The sequence below is a fragment of the Arachis ipaensis genome, chromosome B08 (genome assembly GCF_000816755.2).
Source record: "Arachis ipaensis cultivar K30076 chromosome B08, Araip1.1, whole genome shotgun sequence".
Taxonomy (NCBI): domain Eukaryota; kingdom Viridiplantae; phylum Streptophyta; class Magnoliopsida; order Fabales; family Fabaceae; genus Arachis; species Arachis ipaensis.
In genome coordinates, this window is record NC_029792.2 from 116775343 (window position 1) to 116792684 (window position 17342).

Genomic DNA, 17342 nt, shown 5'->3' on the forward strand with positions numbered 1-17342 from the left:
TGCCAGTGCGTATAAAGATATCATTATCAGGCGTCATTTTTTCATTGGTCCATGCACATTCTTCATGTGAAAAAGAATATAGCTTTCCTTACTATAGCATTAGCCGTTATTGCTGATGTTAATAAGAACAAAATAGTTTTTTGCAAATAATAATAATTAAATTATTCTTTGATATTTAATATTATGGTTTTGTAGCTAATAATAATGATTGGCTTGTGTGGCTTGTGCATAGAGAAAGTATAATACCCTACCACGCAGAGCCTTCTCCTTAAGTCATAAGACAGAGGTGGCGAGGTATTACGACCTCTAAAAATAAAATTTAGTACATATAGTATTGTGAAAGATGTTTGTAACTAGGAGCCTTTGAAAAAAAGGGATAAAACAAAACCGTTAAATTGAAAAGCGCAACACTCCGATCGATAACGTAATGAACACATAAAGGGTAAACCAACGCGAAAATATACATAAAGAGTGCCAAAAAGACAAATATCCAAAACTCAAGATCTGGTTGCGAAGAAAGCCGGTCCGAGCATAGAAGTATATACAAATATAGTTAAAGCAAGAAACCCAAAGGAAACCCAAAGGGCGAAAAATAACCTATTCTCCAAAACAACCTCTAAGAGGAGTCAAAACAGTATATATATACATATACATTATTTAGTGGAGATAAAAGTATCTAAGTGAAAACACAAAACCAAAGTAAAGTCCCGAGAATCAAGGATCTTCGCTAATCCAAAAGTCTCCAGCATGCCTCAGCGAGAAGCCTCACGTCCTGCATCTGAAAACCACAAAATCCGCATGGGTGAGAACCAGAGGTTCTCAGTATGGTAACAGTGCCCACATATCTAACATGTAATGTCCTGGGAAAGCCGAAGGCAATCCTAGAACTTCCAACAGATAATTCAAAGCTTATAAATAGACTAAATCATAAATGGCAACTGACTAAAGATCTTCAGTCTAACTAATACTTCCCTTTCCAAATCCTTCAGACCTCCCAACCACCAACAGTAATATAATATGGCAAACACAATTATATCAGACATGGAGATATACAAATAGAAAACAGATATGGCATTTAGACAATTAGCAAGTAATATGCATTCAATTAGGCAATTCCAAACAATTCACATAATATGCATATGATGTATTCCTGTCCTAATGACTGATGATATCATTTGTCAGTTATATAGCCAACCCGACAAGTCCTGGTAGCTAACCATTGGACTGTCCCTCTGTCGTGAATCTCCAACTCGAGTTATTCACAACATAAGTCATAATTCATATCCAACACCCTCAATGGTGTATATTCACGAGGGCGAGCTCATCCGAAACTTTCACAGTGTCCGGCCACACTTACGACATAGGGTCAGCAGAGTATCGAGTCTCCACCTGGAGCACATGGTGGCTAGCCACTGCTTTCTCCCAGGGAAACTCGTATCTTAGATAGTGGAAGTGCAACATTCACATTTCATTCAATACGCATATATGCAATTATACTCAGCCATAATTCAATAATGGCTCAGCCATAACTCGGCAATATCTCAGCCATTCGGCTCATAATACAATCCATAACCAGCCAATTCGTTAACAATTACAGCCCTTCGGCTCATGACATATCAAGCACTTCCACATTCATCCTCTGTATCTCATACAATGATCCTTGATCATCGTTCATCATTAAATCTCCCCTTACTTCATCCACAAGTTACCACATTCCCTAGCTCATTCCCATTGCTAGGCATATCATAATAATTTAAGACATAAGGGATGAGATCGGAGGCTTAGAAGTATGAAATTTGGCTTTGAAAACTCAAAAATCAACTTTAGAATGAAAACAGGGTCACGCGTGCGCGTCGCCCACGCGCACACGTTGATGGGAGAAAAGCCAAGTGATGCCTATGCGTCAGCCACGCGTACGCGTGGGTGCGTTTTGTGCCCCAGGCACAAAACCAGCACAACTCAGGCACAACTCTCGGGAATTTTGGCTGGGCAACTGATTTAGCACATCGACGCGTACGCGTTGGCCATGCGCACGTGTGGGTAGTGAATATTTGAAAACGACGCGTGCGCGTCGGCCACGCATACGCGTGGGAGTGCATTCTACCAAAGTTTCAAATCCCAATCTTCCGACAGGTATAACTTCTCCATTTTAAATCATTTTTCACTCGTTCTTCGAACGTCATAACCACCCCGGATCCAATTTCATTTCTAAACAAATTTGGCACAAATCGAGGATCCGGATTCCAAGTTACGCTCCGTCAAAGTATGCCCAAAAACCATATTTTCATTCAAAACTACAAAGTACCATTTTCAAAACAAACCAATTCCAACCCTTTTTAAAATCAAGGAAAACATACCAAAAATCAACTCAAGCCTCTTTAACTCATACATTGACATTCTTATCAAGTTCACAAAATTACCATCCCACCATTTTAATCCATCTCACTCAAATAGATCAATATCAAACACATTATCATGTCATATACTCTTCCCCATCCCAATTTCCAACAACACCATATCTAATCAACCATCATTACATACAATCAATATCACCCCCACCATCAACTTGGTTTTACTCACAATTCAACCTCAACCAATCATCAAGTATATATCAAAACATGCATAATTCTCATGCATCATACCATCAAAACATCAATATTCATATTCACATATATGACCACACAATATATCTTGACCATTCAATAACATCAACAATTCAATTCCTATCTTAGGACCTCTAGCCTAAGTTTTCACACCACATTATATTTTAGATACAAGAAATCGAGACCATACCTTAGCCGATTTCCCCGCTCAACCGGGAGCACTTCCAAATCGCTTTTCCACAAGCTCTCAACACCTCTAAGAACAGATTTTTAGCATACCAAAGCCCTTTTTCAAGCTTCCCAAAATCTCAACCAAGCTTCAATATTCACATACACACTACCTAAGCTACAATCATCATATTCAAACACAACAACTCAATACCCAAACATCATAAACCAACAATTTCACTAGGGTTGAGAATCTTACCACACCCAAGGATCAAGGAGACAAGATTACTCTTCTCCTTCAAGCTAGTTGGGTCCTATAACATCAAAGAGCCCAAAATCTCAACACTTTTTTCCAATAAATTCGAATTTAAGGCTGAGAAAACTGGACTAATTTCGTGGCATACTTCAAGAGTAAAGTAGTGGTTTTTTAGAGCTCTTCACGGTGAACGCGTGGCCACGAACGGTTCGGCAATCGGAGCTCTGGATCAAAAGTTATGGTGGTTTGGAGATCAAATGAGAGGTAGAACTTTGAGAGAGTGTTCTTCCCCTCCCATTCTCAATTTCAGCGTCCTTGAGGGTTTAGAGAGGAGAGAGAGTGTTGAAATGAGGGTTTTAGGTTTAGTTTGGTTGGGCCAAGGGCCCAATATGGGTCCGGTTGGCCCGGTTTGGTCTGTTCGGTCCAATCTTGGGCCGATTTCTATAAAATTAGTATCAAAATTCTCGTTTTAATCTCCTCTATCATATTAAGCCATAAAAATTACATTTTTGGCTTTCTAGAATATATTCTAATTTATGGGTTAATTAGTCATTAATTAACCGGGTTTTACATAAAGAGACATCTTTTGAGAGAGGGACTTGTCCCGACAAACAATCTTTGTGAAAAGGAGAACGAATGGATATTGGATCGTATTGCTTCTACATGGTGTGCAGGGGACGAGTCCTCAACATCTACTATTCATGGGGCGACTGTAAGAATGAAGTGCATGGCTTCAAGGACGCAGAGTTCAAGGGTTTTTGCATCTTTAGAGTGGCCCAATTGTGGTTTGCAATGGCTGATTTACCGATATTGTCGCCTCTGCCTTTGGAACTTTTGCTTGCAGAGAATCTTCCCCCAGCACTGCCACAACAACCATTAGCTTTGTCGACATAGTTCAATGCCATGCAAGTAGGCCCGACGGTGGGAAAGTCATCACAAGCCTCAACCATTCGTTGTTCACGAAAATTGTTGGCCAATGGTAAGTGTTGATTTGTGTGTTGTTTGTGTGTTATGGCATGTTACACTTTTGTTATTTAGTTGGGTTAGCATCTGAAAATATTTTGTGGCTTTTTGTTATGCTGATGATGCTGCAAGTTTGGATCTTGTTCCCGAAACAATGGGAAATGAATTTGTTGTGGTTTAAGACATGGAAGTGTACCTCATCCATGTGTGCTGCCAGCTAAAGTTTAATTATCCTGTGTTTAGCAGCTGGGAGTTTTATTCAGACAGTGGGGAGCAGTTGCATGGCTACTAAGTAACACTAGAATGCCAGCAGCACGCCATTAATTGAGTCATAGATGGTGGGTTCTCAATGGATGAAGGCAATGCGAGACAGGATGCAGCGTTTAAGATGTTAGAGAAGGTGTTAACCATTATTGGGAAGAACATCTATGATTACAACTACAGAACTATTACGGGATCTAGAATAGGAGAATCAGAAGCTTAGGTCCAAGCTAGACATGTTTAACGAGCTGTTTGATAGTTGATTTGTACGTTTATTTTGTGTGTTGGTTTCTCTATTTGATTTATGGGTTACTTTTGTGCTTTAATGTGTTTATCTTTAGTATTTAGTCATGTTTATGTTTGGCTTTAGTGTTGTTAATGTTCAAGTGGACTATTGTTATGTGGGTTAGGACGATTATGTTTCGGGAAGAGCTTTGGTTTCGACTACGATTGAATGTTGTTCGGTGAACTTAGTAAGATTATGTTAATGTTAATGTTAATGTTAATTATAGATATTTTAGGAGTTTTATGTCTTTAAATTTAATTTATTTAAATTAATTGATGAAGTAGAAAGTAAAATGAAGCATGTTGCTAGCAAATAGGGTGTGATTGACTTATTTAATAAGAAGAGAAGGGTTGCAATGTTCTGTCTTGTCAATCTTTTTTTGAAGTTCTCGTAGGCTGTGTTTGTTTTTGTGGACAGGATATAGAGACATGGACAATACATATATAAAACGTGTTTGGACAGAGAGACATGAATACTAGACACAGTGTCTCCGGAACACTTTTTTTCATTTTTGTGTCCACTTTTAAATGAAGGACACTGATGGACACGGAATTAGGAAGGTGGACATGGGATTTTTAATGAAATTTTCCTCTTTTTTCCATAGATATTTTTCATTATTCTACTATTACTCCTTTTTATTATCTTGTGAAAAACCCTAACCTAAAATTTTTTGCACCGTCATTTCTAGGTACTCTCTTCTTCTTTTGCTCTCTCTTTCTATTCTTCGTCTTCTTCTTGCTCTTTCTGTTGTCGTCTTCTACTTCGTTCTGTTCTTCCTCTTCTTTCACTTTTTTCGCAGTAATATCTTCTTCTTGCTCTCTGTTACTATCTCTCTTTCTTCTTCTTCTTCTTTTTTCTGATTTTGTATCTTCTTTTCTCTTTCAGATTCTGTATCTTCTTTTCTTTTTTTGATTCTTTTCTTGTTTTTTTATCTTCTTCTCTTTTTTTATTTTGTATCTTCTTTTCTTTTTTTGATTTTTCATTGGTTTTTTGTGTGCTGTATTTAATAACAATATTTCAACAGGAAATTACTGCTTGTTCTTGTTATAATTTTTGGAAGCCTGTTCTTCTCTTTATCAGTCACGTAACCAGGTATTACTATGCCTCTCCCCTTATTGCTTCTTATTTTTGTTTTTATTTTTCTATTCAAAAGAATTTTGTTCTACTTTGTCTTCATTTTTATTTTTTTATGATTTTTCGATCTGAAAATCATATAAGAAGAAGATCTACATTCTTTTCTTTCACAGAATCTTAAATGTTTACAATGATAGTGTGAATGAATGAATGAAAAAATTGTTTTGAATTTTAATATGTTGATGTATTTTGTTTATAATGAAAGAATGAATGGAAAAATTGTATTGAATTTGTCTCTTGTTATTAGTTTGAACTAAAAATTAAAATTATTAGTGAGTTATGTTGTTGTTGCTCTTATTGCTGCTGTTCTTATTGTTGCTGATAATTTTTAGTATGTGTTAATTATATAAGTTGTTTTTTATGTGCTGATTAGGGAAGAATGTAACCATTGGACCGCTCTAAGCAATTTATACGATTTTTTTTAATTTTATGATTCAGGCTGAGGTTGAAGCAGTTACAATATTAGTTTTGATGTTTGCATTTTTGTATTTGAGAAATAGGAGAAGAGGACATTTGTTGATTAGGAATAGAGAAATTAATACTAATCCCTTAAGACAGAATATATTAAACCGCATAATAGGAGGGGCGATAGAAATTGTATTTGGGAATTAAGGATGAGCGTAGATGCATTAGGAAGATGTGTGAGTTACTAAAAGTTCAAGGTGGATTAAGAGATGAATGTCGTGTAAGTATACATGAGCAAGTGATTATGTTTTTAATAATACTAGCTCATCATAAAAAAATCCAAGATTCATGTTAAATTTTATAGGTCAAGAAAAACAATAAGTAGGTATTTCAATAAGGTGTTATCCTCGGTCATACGTGTCCTAAGTCTATTGTTTGCAAAAGTTGTTCCTGTTCCAGATGGCTGCATAGATCCCAGATGAAAATGATTCAAGGTAAATAAAGTGAATAATTGAGGTAGTGGTTTTGTATAATCTATAATTTTGTATAGAATTAGTCTTGATACTTCAAATTCTTTAGTTTAGGATTGTCTAGGAGCATTAGATAGAACATATATAGATGTGATTGTCCCTGAAAAAGGTAAATCAAGATACCAAACAAGAAAGAGTAAAATATCAACTAATGTCCTAGGCGTATGCAATCGAGATATGAATTTCGTGTACGTACTTAGTGGATGGGAAGGATCCAATTCTGATTCAACAATCCTTAGAGATGTCATTTCATGTCGTAATAACCTCAAGATACCAAGTGGTATGTACTTCTTAATGTTTAGGTAACAAAAACATTTCAATGTTTTTAGTTCATACAAATACCTTAGTCCTCAAAATGTATCTCTTTCAATTTATAGGAAATTATTATTTAGTGGATGCGGGTCATACTAATTGCAAGAAATTTCTAGCACCATATAAGCATACTCGATACCACATACAAGAATAGGCTCATGGTAGAAATGCTCATAGGAATTTTCGATAATATTTTAACAAGAACTCTTCGGTTAGGAACATTATTGAGTGTTGTTTTGGTTTACTGAAGAAGAGATGGGCAATTTTGAGGAGTCTTTGTTTCTACAAAATTAAGATACAAAATAAAATAATTATTGCTTGTTGTCTGCTGCAAACTTTATTCGGTTTAATATGAACTTCGACCCTGAAGAGGACACACTACTTGAGGAGGAACAAGTGCTTATTGGAAAGGAGCATGGTGGTAACAAAGATGGCGATGATGACATGATTGAGAGTGTAGAAGGTAGCAATGAATGGACTGCTTGGCGAGTCAATTTAGCAAACGAAATGTACAATGAGTGGATGAATTGCCAAATCAATTAGTTAATTTATTTGTTGTATGTGTGTTTTATTAGAATCTTTCAATTTGTTTGGTTGGACGTTGTTGTAAGACCTAATTGTAAAACTTTAATTATATGAATTACATGTAGCACTTTATTAAATGTATTCTATTTTATAAGTTATTACAATGATGACATCATGTATATGCGATGTTTATTTGAATTTTGATTGAGTTAATCTAGATTATAGGAAAAAAATGGACAGACATGTCTGGACTAACGAAAAGACGAAGGCATTTGTCGATTTTATGAGGAGCTTGTCATTGAAGGAAGAAGAGCTTATGCGGGTCAATTTAGACCTGGATCTGTTGAGAAGCTTGCTACAAAAATGAATGAGAAATTTTTAGGTGGTAGCTTTCAAATAAGTCATTGCAAGAAAAAAGTTAAAAGGCTAAAACAGAAGTATCAATTTGCAGTTGACATGGCAGACTGTAGCAGTTTTGGATGGGATGATGTGAAGCAATGTATGGTTATGGACAATAAGGAGATCCTAGCTACATATTTGAAGGTTGGTTTACTAGTTTGACTTTACTGAATTATTTATATTCTGTTCAACATCTATTTCTATCCTTCTATGATATTATTGTAATTCCTTTCCCTAGAAACAAGGACAAAGGTTGTATACTCCAGGGAAGTCCTTTCCTCTTTATCCGTGTTTGGAAAAAATATTTTGTAAAAAAAGAGCAAGTGGAGTGGATGCTGTAAGTGGCAATGATGTTGAAAAAGAAGTACAAAAAGATGGAGATAAAGAAATGGATGACGAAGAATTTTTTATGTTTAACTCAAATCATGATTTCTGTTCAACATCTATTTCTATCCTTCTATGATATTATTGTAATTCCTTTCCCTAGAAACAAGGACAAAGGTTGTATACTCCAGGGAAGTCCTTTCCTCTTTATCCGTGTTTGGAGAAAATATTTTGTAAAAAAAGAGCAAGTGGATTGGATGCTGTAAGTGGCAATGACGTTGAAAAAGAAGTACAAAAAGATGGAGATGAAGAAATGGATGACGAAGAATTTTTTATGTTTAACTCAAATCATGATTTCAGTGAATCTCTTCCCTAACAATCTAATTTTGTGGCTTCATCTTCTGAGAGGAAACAAGGAAAGAAGCCACACTCATCTAAGGTGACAAAGGACACCAACATGATGAAGGAGCTAACTGAGACCCTAAAATATCTGTTTGATCAATAGAAAAAGTGTTTGGATGCATTTGCTCAGGCTATGATAAACACTCATGAAGAAAAAAAGGTTGGTGACATGCTTAGCAAGCTTGGCTTCACATATGATGAAATTATTTCTATTGCACTCAAGTTCTCTACAAATCCTCAACTAGAGAAAACCTTTTGGTCACTGGGACATAATTAGAAAGTTGGATTTGTCAGAGCTATATTGCATAGTTAGAATTAGAGTTAATCTCTTTTCAAGAAACAAATTACTGAAATTAGTATTATGTTTTATGTGTAATTTGTGTGTTAGGATGTGACATGTGATACATTTAGTTATGTGGTTCTAATTTTTGAATTTTGCATTGAGTTTATGTTAGTGCAGATTTCTAATGCAGAATTTGAGTTCATGTAGTGTAGAATTTGGGATTTTGTTTAAATTTTGCATTGAGTTTATAGTGCAGATTTTTGATGCAGAGATTGGTCTGTTAGTGCAGAAATCTATTATGTTAAGGCAAAATTTGGGATCAGAAATTGGTTTATGTTAGAGTATAAATCTATTTCTATGTTAGTGCAAAATTTTGACATAAATTAATGCATACTTGATGCAGAATTTGGTTCATTTTAGTGGATCTTTTGATTATGTTAGTCCAAAATTTATTTCAATTAATGTACGTCAATTTCAATTGTGTTTCATTATGCAAAACTCTAATTTATTTATGCTAAATAGTACAAAATTACAAGAAAGTATTCGTAATAGAATACAATATATTTTAGGTAACAATATATAACACACAAATCTTACACAACTTTTCAAGATCTAAAATTAATGACATTATACAACTTTTCTAGATCTAAACTCAATGAACTCCTGTGTAGCACATACTGTCAAAGTTATCGACTTTAATGACCGTGTCCAAGCATGTTTCCTGAATAATAAAACAAACAAAAACATAAAATTCTATGATAATGTATTTTCATATTTTATGATATATATGACATCAAACTAATTTAATTGATCTCAATTCTCAAACAAGGAAAGATTAAACCATAGAAAGATGTATTCTCTCCCACATTCCAATAAAAAAATACCTAATCTGCTATTTTCCAAAGGAAAAAATAGAAAATAAATTAGAGAAAGAGTGAGAGGCTTTTCCTTGTCACTGTTCACGTTAATTTCACAACTATGTTATTTGCAAAAAAATATCACTCACAATGATACTAGAAAAAAAATGAATGCTTTCATGGCCAACCATATTTTGGTTCAAAGGAAATACTTTGAAAAATCTGAAACAATTAAATCCATTTTTTCATCTCTACTCAATTGCCTTTAAAAATATTATGGCACAACATAATTTCATGCTCAAACCAATGAAAACACAAAAACACATGGTACATGATAGATCAAGATAAACCAATGAGATAGAAAATCATCAATAAAGCCTCCCTGAAATAGAATTTAAATGTTAGTACTTAAACATTATTCATATGAAGATCATACGAAGATCAAATATAAGATTTTGCCAGCTCTTAATATTATTCATAGTAGCATATTGACACTACAAAATTTTAATTTGGTAAAATCAATACTGCACTCATCATTCAGAATATAAATAGAAAAGTATAAAAATCTTTGGAACTCTATTTGTTGAAACAAGAAAACTCAAAGCAGAAAGGCATTAAGTTGGTTATGGAACTTCCATGTTAAAATTTAAAGCTGTTGAATGAACTATTTACAAATGATACAATATTAGACAACATTGAAAAAACAAGCACCAAACAAGAAAATTCAAATTGAGAAAACACTATGTCAGCTATAAAACCTTCTTGTAAAAAACATTTGAAGCTGTTATTGTAATAAAATATAATTTTGTACCCACCAACATATATGTGCATATATCCTTCCACAATAATTTAAAATCAAGCAGAAAATGGAGCAATATAGAAGCCAACAGTTAATATAAGTTATCATACACTAAAAATGGGTAGTAGCAATAATAAGGTAATGAAAATTACCCATCTATGGATATTCAGAAACCATTTTTCCTATCTCTAATGAAAAAAAAGCTCACATGCATATTAAAATATTTAAAGAATAATTAGTTTGAAGAGGCACCTAAAAATCATAACTAATGTTCCTGTTAGATTCAGAAATAAGCTTTGAATAAGCACCAAGTACAACAGAACCCGGCAAGAAACAATATCACTCAAAGCATGGAAGTTACAGTATATTGTAAAAGTTCCACATCATTAAATATTAAATAACCTAGAGCAATAAGAATCATGCATCAATGTCTAATGAACTTATAACTTGATGATATTAAGAAAAAATATCTTGTTTAGCCAACAAAACTACTTGCTTGATTACTATAGCTAACTTTTTTAGTTTATAAAATGTAAAGTTCTTTTTCAGAATTAAAGAAGATGCCAAATTTACATACCATCAGGGGACCACTTAGGCTCAGTTGGAGATTCCACAGGTGAAGGATCACCCCTCAACACAGATGCACTTGTGGATATCTCTGTATGGAACATTAAGATAATTAAACTCCAAGTTGAAAAATAACATATACAAATATCCCAAAATCAGTAACTCCAACTATCATCAATACTTAAAAGCCAAATCCAATACACAAAATAAGAGCATAAATGGATAGTTAAAAAGGAAAAATCTTCTAGAGGGACTAAAATTTTTTTATAACCCTGTATTTACTTATTCTTTTATTAAAAAATACACTGTCGAAAGAAAGAGAGGATATACTCGATAAGACTACATATTGGAAATTATTCAAGCATAATTCAACATGCAAAGTAAGAGAAAAAGAGAAACGAAGCTTCCACAATTAATAAACTTCCTCTAGCAGTAATATCGATCAAGGTTAAGGGAAAAACATACTTCTAGCAACAATATATAGCCAACCTTATCAAATAATTTTCATTCTAATTCGATTTACTTGTCTTTTTTCATCAAATCAAGGGTTTGGAACCATCTTGTGCAAATCTAATGAAAATCAAGCAGGATAGAACTTACAAAGAGAAGGTTCAGAACAATAGCCAAGAGGAGAAAGAAGAAAGACTAAGTTGGCAGAAACAGAAGACGAGTTGGCAGCGGCGTGGGAAACAGGCAACGTCGAGCAGGAGGAACAAGATTCATTCCTCCACTGTTCCTAGGGAAGGGTTAGGGCGGCAGTCAAGGAGTGCGAGATAGAGATAGTGAGAGATGGGTATGAAAGTTTGAAAAGATGTGTCTATTTTAGTAATTTTACATTATATTTTAGTCTTGTTCATGTTTATCCAAACATAATACTAGACTTTATTTTAGTGTCTTGTACATTGTATCTAAATATAATACATAAAGAGCAATTTTTAGTGTCTCTATCTCAGTGTCATGTCCTGTTTTGTCCACAAAAACAAACGCAGCCTTAAAGTTACAGATATAAACACATGGGTAGGAAAGTATGATGTGTGCTTTGGAAATGACAAAATGAACTTGTTGAACATGTTTAATTGAATGTCTTGGTTGGGGATTTCATTTGTTGACCGGAAATAAATTAAATTTAGTTGACAATTGTATAAGGTCCTTTTTTTGTATGATGCATTTGTTTTGGGAAATTAGTTATTAGTTATGTTGTTACATTTTGGATTTGTTTGTTACATTTGGTTTTGTTTGCACATGGGAAATGATTTTTGTTTATAACTACAGGACTAGACTGCAGTATTTTTTTTTCATCGTGCATTGGGCCACTTAGCCCAAAACATAGAGACAAGCCCAACGTAACAATCCAAAGCGATGTACCCGACTCCATTGGTCATTTTTATAAAATTTTGTTATTTTTCAAAATTATTTTGGTTTTTTTTGTTTGGTCATGAAATGCAGTTTGTATTACTTATTGTTGATTGATACTGCATGGGCCTTCTCATTTGGCCTTATAAAGCACATTTCTTTATATCAACCAGTGTATCCTCATCTTGTGTTGTTTCGAGTGTGCTATTGGTCATTGAGGTTCCAAAAGAAGAAAGCATTAAGGGTAGCATAAAAGGGGGTTTAAAAGAAACAACGGAGGAGGACTTGGAGCGAGTAACACATGTTGAGGAAGAAGTTAGTGGTGTGGATGATCAAATAACGGTGTGTGCTTTTGATAGTTTTCGTAAAAAAAAAAATTGTGTTTTTACTTCATAGATGATCAATCTTTTTGTTTTGAATAGTTATTGTGACTAACTTTGCTGTTGTCATTGTTGTGTAACAACTTACCCGAGATGAGATGATTATGTCCATTTTGAGCACACAAGCAAACCAAATCCAGGCCATAACAGATCTACTAGCTCAGCACAACCGAGTGCTTGGACTATTGACATCAACTTACATACTTGGGGAAGGTCATAGGAAACATATGGTGGATCTGAACCTCAACTTGGATGTGGATGGAGAAATGGTGGCTGATCCACCGTCAGGTGCACATGCATTGCCGCTAAAACACGTGGAGATGATAGGTTAGTTGGCTAGTTAAGCAAGCGGTCATGCGGGAAAAATGTCCTCCCCCAAAGGCAAAGGATGCTAAGCATTCACAATCGGAGCTACCACCAACGAAGATGGCTGCAACGAACGACTCTGAAAGGGTTAGTAAATGAGTAGGAAAGTTTGTCACTTTAAAGGTGAGTTCCTAGTCTGAATTAATGCTGTTGAGGCTTTGGTTGGGTCATGGTTCATGGAAATGATTTTTTTTGTTTTTACATGTTTTTGTTTCATGCCAGAGGAAGTGCTCTTTTAAGGAACAAGACGAATCTTCGTTGCAGGATGTTAGGTATATAAGGTCAACTGATCTTGGTTCATCTTGGACTTTCTACACACATAGGAGTGCCAAAATCATATCAGAGGAGACTCCAAAGGTACGTTATGTGACAACACTCTGTAGTTGAAGCTGAATATACGTTGTTATTTTTTTTTTGCTTGCAGTACTTTAGACTTCATGTTGTACTTGTTCATTTGGTTGTTTTTCGAAAAAATTATGTCTATAGCAATTTTTTTTTACAATGGAGGCCAACAATTTTTTTCGTTGACAAAACATTTTCTCCTTACAATGAATAAGCAGCTGCAGTTTTTTTTTCTAATTTGGGCTTGAGTTTGCAGTTTAGGATTTTTTTTTACCGTTAGTTGTGTAATAAATGGGGTACTGGGATTTTTTTTACATGAATAGGGTACTACTTTAAGCAAGGTTACTTTATATAGGGATTTCTGTTGGGCTGAAGGTACTGTCGTGAGGTGCCATGAATACTGAGTAAAACTTTAAAAGTATTGTTTTGGACCCGAATTTTGTTGGCGTAGGACCTTTTTTTTTTCCTCCTGTAATGGGCTGGTTTATGGTTTAGGCATATTTTTCTGTTGTTTGCTCACGACTTTGGCTTTCTAGACCGCTATTTTCAGTCATACATGTTTTATTTTCTATTTTTTTTAGACGGTGACATTTTTTTTAGGTTGTTATGGAGTTAGTGTATTGCCTTGTTAATTGTTGTCAGATTCAAAAATCTGGTGGGGTCTCCTACAGAAATGGGCTACAAAAAATACTTGGCCTTTTTAAATTTTTTGACGATTCATTCTTTAAAAGCCTGAGAAGTTTTGACTTTCTGGTTTTCTTTTTATTAATTTTGTTTGCAATGTTTGGACATGTCATTTTGGCCCTCACCGAGGATGTAGTCTGTTGGTCATCAACTAGTTGTTGCAGCATATATCTTTGGGAACGACCTTGATCCCAGGTCTGCAACTAAATTTCTTCTGATGTACCATCGTCTCTGTCATTCGTAGAGTCAAAGTAGCATGAATTGTTATCTGATATTTGTTAGTAGTAAGATGTGGGTGGAGAACGACCATTGCACTGGGGAACAAGAGGCCTTGTGGACATTGCACCTGGGACAAGAGGTCATCGACAACGTAAGTTTCCATAATAATTGTCATATTTTTCATGTCCAAGGATTAAATTTGTTTCAAGCGTAATGACATGCAAATTGCTTGTCCAAACAAGGTAATCGACTTGGTGGTGGCTGCCTATGACCTTTGCGATTAGTGTTGTCCTTTATGGTGTTTTATATTTCTCTTTTGCTTAGCTTCGTTAGAATACTGGTTGGTCTACCATCTAAATTCCTTAACACTGCACCTGTGTAGCAAATTGCATTGTGCCAAACTATGAACCGCAAGTCAACTTTGGACTACCATCACGGCTAAGTATATGGGTTTGGCCGACAATCTGCTAAAGGTGTGCAAAATCAGCTTAGATGCTTTCCATGTAATAAGTTATGTCCTGATAAAAAATTTAAGTAACTCCTGGTTCCATTTGTGTATAAAGATTTATGTTCTCCTTTACACTGGGAGCCACTGGTATTTGATGTTTGTAGACATATGGGAACAGAAATTGGTTTACCTAGATTCATTGAAGTGCACTCATGAACGACAAGCTAGATAAGATTAATTGCTCAAAGTTGTAAGTACATGTTAATTTCTTACTCACCCTAAAGCTTAATTATTTAGAAACACGTTTATGACCAGTACATCATACGGGATGATTCAGGCTCGTTTTATTGAGCACCTGCTGAGTATCATGGACTTCTACAAAGATAAGACTTGTGTTTCTAAGTAGGTCTCAAATTTAGATTCCATGAAACACCTATTTCTCATTAGGCAGACGACTCAACGTTAGTAGTTATGGTACATTATTGTATTTTTCGCTTCGTTTACTTTAGTCACACCCCCGCGTTTATGTTTGCGGTTTGGACTATGGTGTTTGGGTAACACAATCTTCTACGTTCTGCTCCTTCCACTTACTTCCTGTCTCCTCCTGTCACAAGAACAGCAACATGTGTCTCCCACATAGTCTATCCAGCTCATTTTAGTAATCGCTGACAAAAATTAAATTTAGCACGGTAGCATGACCCTAAAAAGGAAGGAGGGGTGTCACATTGCCATTTTCTAATTGTTGGGAAGCAACTTGTCTATTTTTGTATCGAAAAATGGCCAAAGAAGATATTTACTCCTTGTGAAAAATTGAGAATTAAAATTTAAGAGCAAACGACTAAAATGGTACTCGAAAGTTCGCATGGCTAACAAAACGAATCCTAAAAGATACTAATGATAAATGAATCCTCAAAAAATTTAAAAAGATAACAAAAAGAACTAGATATTAAGTATATATTCTAAAAAATAACTTTAGAGATCAAATTTTGATGCGGATTTTGCAATCATGATTAGAAAAATAAGATATTTTTATTCTTAAAATTTGATAATTTTTTGTCAAGTAATTTTTTTTTTAAATTTTTTTGTTGTGAATGACCATATTTTTTTTGAAAAATAAAAAGAAAAATCTAGAGATCAAAATTTATTCCGAATTTTTTTGTGCACTTTTTAAGTATTTATTCAAATATTGTCACAAAAATTTAGATCTAATAGATAAATTGTTTGCTAAATATAAATTCTTTTTTGTTACTTAAAAAAATATTTATTAGTTCTTTTTTATGTATTTTCAAACCATTTAGAGACTGTTTTAACGTTACTGAATCTTTCAAAAACTTAGTTCCAGGGTGACTTCCAAGATTTCGTTCCGTGACAAGGTTATTGGTTCTACGGTAGCCACAGGGATAAATCGGGCTGAAGCTCTAGATGAGGATTCCATGGCAGTGGTCACTGGAAAACAAGGGGATCCTATGCCTCCAAGAGTTTGCTTCTCCGAAGAGGCTAGGAACATCCTTTCTGAACCATATAAGGAAGCAATTGTGATTAAGGTTCTTGGAAAAAACCTTAGTTATACGGCCATGTTTCACAAATTGAAAGGGGTATGGAGGATGCCGGTGCGCTCAAATCAGAAATTGGACCAGAACCGTGACTTTGGGCTACGTATGAGAGGAGCCGAATCAGGGGTGAAGACCGGGTCGGTTAGCGGATCTAAGGCACGCATGGCATCTTCCAAAGAGCAAGGGGGTGAAGGGCAAATCTGTCTCCGTTGCGGTGCCGACTTTCACTGCCATTATCAAAAACGGACACAAGAGGTTGCGCCCTTCTTCTTTGCAGAATTCGCCGTTGACTCCGGACTGCCTTGGCGACACCAGCAAGCAGCAAATCGGCAAATTGGAAGGGTTGTCAGTGGAGGGACACAGACAAACCGGGCAACAACCGGACAAGGACAAGCAAGGCTCAGGGGGATATGATGGTGGATCTTCATCATCTCAACTCTGATCATTGCCCATTATTCACTAGGTGCAAGATGGCAAAGAGGGCTACCAAGGGCCATCGTCCGTTCAGATTCCAGGCTGCGTGGATGACTCATCCTCTTTTTAGGAATGTTGTTGATACAGCTTGGAATAGAGGAGCTCCGGATGTAGTTAAATGTTTGTTGGAGGTTCAAAAAGATGCAACTAGCTTCAATAAAAAGGTTTTTGGCAATATTTTTGTTAAGAAAAGGGAGTTGGAAAGGCTTTTGAATGACGTTCAGATTACTCTGAAAAGTCGGGAGGATCAACAGCTTAGGATCAAAGAGCAAGTTTTGCATCAAGAACTAAATGCTGTCCTTCTTCAAGAAGAGTTATTGTGGTATCAAAAATCTAGAGAACAATGGGTGAGATGTGGAGATAGAAATACAAAATTTTTTCATCTGCAGACAGTTATCAGGAGAAAGAGGAACAAAATTCATGGGTTATTTTTGGAGGATGGGTCTTGG